This window comes from Mixophyes fleayi, chromosome 1, assembly GCF_038048845.1.
Source record: "Mixophyes fleayi isolate aMixFle1 chromosome 1, aMixFle1.hap1, whole genome shotgun sequence".
NCBI lineage: Eukaryota > Metazoa > Chordata > Amphibia > Anura > Limnodynastidae > Mixophyes > Mixophyes fleayi.
In genome coordinates this window covers 233,356,702-233,362,480 of record NC_134402.1, presented here as the reverse complement: position 1 = coordinate 233,362,480, position 5,779 = coordinate 233,356,702, and positions in this window count along the sequence as shown.

Genomic DNA, 5,779 nt, shown 5'->3' with positions numbered 1-5,779 from the left:
TTTACATTTTTTTTATTCTCACATGTTGCCTTTTTTCACTTGAGATGAGTTGAGAAGCTCATCTCGTGCAGCTCAATTGTAGGATCTACAAAGACAAGGATCTCGGCCTTTAGTCAGGTGTTGCTTTCCTGCCAGCTGTCCACCAGTCACTGCCCTTTTGCTGTCTGAATCACTGATTGCAGAAATTGGTTTAACACTGTGCCAATCACCTGTGCTTCCTTCTGCAGTCATTGTATTAGCAATATGATATCTGGCAACATGACTAGAGGTGGTACAGTACAATACCTAATTTTCCTCCCTAGTGTGCTTAAATGTTTCAGTGGCTGCAGGATAAGGCACTGGTGAGTGGTATGATTCACGGAGCAGGAGCCTGGTTACTGCAGATAGGAGGTCTTTTTATAATTTTATTTTTTCAATATGAATACAGACTGTGAAAATGGAGCCTCATCATCCTTCAGATTTTTGGGGGTGTTAAGCAGGAGACGTCTATTCTGTGTGATTGGGGAGGAGTTAGAGTGGGGTTTCAAATTCTGCTTCAAATGGCATCGGCAAAAGAGCACAATTACACAATCTTGTCCTTCATATTTATACAAAACTGAAGGGCTATGTCTGACACTACCCCACATAATGTGAACATTCTTCCTTGCAATAAAATGTTATGTTTAAAAAATAAATAAATTGTTTATCAGTTCTCATTTTTTTTACATCTATTGAACTTATTTTATAATTCACAAATGTAATTTATATTGAGATAAGCTTCTATACAATATACTTGCAATTGTTGTATTTATGAACGAACAGTTGTACAATAATCATGCTACATTTATTAAATACTGTGTCACAATGCCACTCTGGTAAAGTCATACAGATCTCATCAGGTTTCTGTATAGGAATGGATCCCATTAAATATAACAAGGATATTTGAAGTCAACTAGTTGTTCCATGTTCTTAACCCTCAAACAATCTTCTTGGTGATTCCTAATATATTTATATAACAAGCAAGGTACAGTGCAACTGGAAAGTTTTCACAGCGCTTCACTTTATCCACATTTTTTTATATTACAGCCTTATTCCAAAATGGAATAAATTCCTTTTTTCCCTCAAAATTCTACACACAATACCCTGTAATGACAACGTGAGAAGTTGTTTTGAGATTTTTGCAAATTTATTAAAAATAAAAAACTAAGAAATCACATGTAAATAAGTATTCACAGCCTTTGTCATGAAGCTCAAAATTGAGCTCAGGTGCATCCTGTTTCCACTGATCATCTTTGAGTGGTTCCTACACCTTAATTGCAGTCCACCTATGGTAAATTCAGTTGCTTGGACATGATTTGCATAGGCACCTACCTGTCTATATAAGGTCCCACACTTGACACTACATGTCAGAGCACAAACCAAGTCAAAGGAATTGTCTGTAGACCTCCAAAACAGGATTGTCTTGAGACACAAATCTGGGGAAGGGTACAGAATACTTATGTACATGTGATTTCTTAGTTTTTATTTTTAATCTATTTGCAAAAATCTCCCAAAAACTTTTTTCACGTAGTAATTATGGGGTATTGTGTGTAGAATTTTGAGGGTAAAAAGGAATTTATTCGATTTTGGAATAAGGCTGTAATATAAAAAAATGTGGAAAAGGTGAAGCACTGTGAATACTTTCCGGATGCACTGTAAGTATGGTGTGTTATATCTAAAACTATCGTTTAAAAAATGATTGTCTGAGGCGATCGCTGTGGTTCCAAAGCACATAGGTAATTATTTAACTTTAACAGTATCAGGATGTAGTTTACACCATTTATTTCTGCATTATTCCCTTTTAGGTTTCCCATGCTGTAATAATATTTGACATTCATGACCTGACATTAGACAAAATCCCAACCACACTTGAGGTCATATTTACTAATCTGCAGGTTTGAAAAAGTGGAGATGTTTCCTATAGTAAAATAATCCTGCTGTCATTTTGTAGAATGTACTAAATAAATGATAACTAGAATCTGACTAGAATCTCCACTTTTCTCTCCACTCAAACCTGCAGATTAGTAAATATACCTGTTGATCTCCAGCCACTGTTTATATTCAGCAGATGAACAGTCTACATTTGCTGTTTAGCATCCACTCAATGGCATATATTGTGGCTATCGGATCACTCCACACAGGCTACAAAGGTTGAGAAATGAGGGATGACATGTTATTCAGCTGTGACAATTGGTAGCCCTAAGGGACTGGATTGAGAATCACTGTTACATAGAGATGCAAAGTGCTTGTACATAGACTTGCTTTAAAATTGCTGTTACTGTTCGCTTCCCCCCCCCCAAAGGGTCAAGGAGGGGTATATCTGTTCTGCGGAGGTCTGAACCACTACAAAGAGAATTTATTGTTCTGTTAATGAGCTGTATCAGGGAACCAGCTGTTATATCCTCTGCATACAGCCTTGATAGCATACTGAAAGCGCTACAGCTCACACAGCATGGAAAAGCAGATACAGTGACAGTCTACTCTATATTTTATAGATATCTACATAAATCCTACTGACCATAATGTAGCAGCATGGAATACATTGGAAGTAAGCTACAGTATTTTACTAATCTTATGTCTTTTCTCAAACGTCCTTAAGAGATGTAAATATGGTGTATTCTTTAGTGATGGAGAACAGTATGCAGCTGTGCTGTGACTAGTTAGCTGACTGTTTGTTTTCAAAGGCCACAAAAGCAATTGATGAACTGTATGTTATAACTGAGTAATAATTTTTATTAGCATATCTAGATTTCATACCATGGTAGGATTAAGATATTTTAAGCTACTGGCATGAAGTCTGGTATAGACAGGAATAAAAATCCGTTTAGTATTTTGGGGGTTTCAATTTGCTAACCATTACTAATATATTTTTTTAAATTTATTTGCATGGGTTTACTGTAAGAATTGGTTTTGATGAATACTATTGAGTTGGTAGTAATATCGGCAGGCAACATCTGTGGTGTTTTGGTTTCCAAATGTAAAGACATAAAGAAGTCTTTCACACTTCTAAAACAAATCCATACAGGCCTCTTCACCTGCCATTAAACCTCCCCACTTGCCATCAGATCTCACCACATGTCATCAGATCTACCCACATTCCTCATACATGCTTCTAATATGTCATCAGATCTCCACACATGCCGCTAATATGTCATCAGACCTACACACATGTCCCTTACATGCCATCAGACCTTGCCACCAGATCCTCCCCACATGTCCCTTTCATGCCCACCAGCCTCCTCACATGCCATCAGATCTACCCACATTCCTCATACATGCCATCAGACCTCCCCACATGTCCCTTACATGCCCATCAGCCTTCCCATATGTCACTAGATCTAACCACATTCCGCATACATGCCATCACACCTCCACACATGCCTCATTTTGCCATCAGACGTCCCCACATGCCCCTCAGCCTTCCCACATGTCATCAGATCTACCCACATTCCTCATATGCCATCAGACATCCACACATGCCCCATATATGCTATCAGATCTTCCCACATGCTCCTTACATACCCATCAGCCCCCCTCCCCCACATTCTTCAGATCTACCCACATTCCTCATACATGCCATCGTACCTCCACACATGCCCCTATTATGCCATCAGACATAACACATGTCTCACACATGCCAATCAAACATCCACACATTCCATCAGATCTCCCCAAATGCCAGCAGATCGCCTTACATGCCCATCGGCTTCTTTACATACCTTTGGATCTCACATGCCCCTTACTACCTCCCACACAGATGTTGGAGAGGAAGGAAGGAGAGCACACTACACGCTTTCCTCCTCCTTCCATGATTGAATTGTCTGTGACAACGTGATCTCCCTGTGTTATGCAGAGGAAGTTGCATGATACAGCTGCTCTCTGTCAGACGAGCAGCCGAATGTTTTCCAATCTGCATCTGACGGCACTCGGAGCACTATGTTTGGGTGATGCTCCTGGCCAAGAGCCACATTTCAAATCTCAAAGAGCTGCGGGTTGGCCACTGCTGATCTAACCATTTATGTAAACATTGATCAGCCTATTTGTTTCCTGTGTAGCTATTGTGTTTTGTGGAAGTATAAATGTGTTGCTTGGTTTCTTCTTACCTACTTGTCAACATGTATAACAAAAAGAGAATAAATATATTGTTAATGCTATGTAAAGGAAAAAAAATTATATCTATTTATATATATCTATCTATAAGTATCTATATGTGTGTATGTATGTGTGTGTGTGTGTGTGTGTATATATATATATATATATATATATATATATATATATATATATATATATATATATATATATATACACACACTGTATAAACCGTATAATTTATGTTATTTGGATAGTGTTCACTAAAGCTAGTCCCAGACTGAAGTTATTCCAATACATTGATGTAAGATATATGAAAATATACAATAGTGACAGTGATGTTGAAGTAATCAAGTTGTTTGTGCTTGCTTGAACAATGTCAATTAAGAGTGTTTCCCTGCCCATTTAATGCCACGAGAGATGTGAGACGGGTAGACCTACTTTTGAATGGATTAAAACAATAAACCAGTAATGGTTCCTTAATAATAATAATAATAATAATAATAATAATAATAATAATAATAATAATGATAGCCAATTTAAAACAAAACCCTTTACATAATAATAATAATAATAATAATAATAATAATAAAGATAGCCAATTTAAAACAAAACCCTTTACATTGTCATGGTAACTGCTCTCACCATTCAGACAGGCCAGTGATAAATACTATAGGTGAGAAGTCTTTATAACAATACAAGTCAGTGAATATCATTCTTCATATTTCAAGACACAAATATCAGCCCCTAATGAGAAGTGTTTATATTTATTATGCTCTTTTTCGTGCTGTTTGTATTTATTTTAGTTATTCTATTAAATATCAGATGGGTTTTTATTTCTGTTGCTTTAATCAAAGCACAGTATTCTGGTCACTGTATTTTCTTTTTTTTATATTTTTCTTTGAATAAACAATACAATATATTCTGAACAATAGAGATGACTGAGTTTAGGTTTCCATGGTAACTTTAAATGTCTTGCCAATTAGTAGATCCAGCATAGAAATAGACTGTGTATATATTTCAAATTAGTATTGTGAGGTACACCCTGGCTACTCTGCATTTTACAATGGCTTAATGGTAAAATGTGGGTTCAATGGTCTGTCAAATAGGTTAAAGTGGCTTTCCACATTCGAATAATTTTAATTTATTGGTCTGTACAAGCTCCTGCAACTTTCTACCCTTGTTTTTATGCATATTATTATTACATAGAATTACTTATTTTTCTTGTTCTGGTATGTGCATTTATTCTGATCAACCACCTGTATTTAAGAAAACTGGAGCACAGCAAAAAGGTGCTGTAACCCACAGCAGCCTTATGGAGTTTTGCTTAGAAAAATATCAGTAAACATTATTAAAGCCATCTAAAGATGATACACTTCTTTATGACATTTCAGACATTAAGGTTTTATTGCAAAAATGTCCTTGAAATGAATAAAGGATTGTTGAAGTCTATAATGCCTGAATACATGCTGCTTAATATTAAGTAAAGTATTTCATGTCAAGTGACTATAAAAAGCATTCACTAGCTTTGGTATTTTTCATGTATTCATTTCCTATATTGTGGAGTTAAAATGTATTTATAAGGTAATTCATTCCACAGTTTCTAGATGGAATTTGGTCATAGCTTTTACTGGATCACTCTACCATATACATTTTTTTGTATTTAAATCAC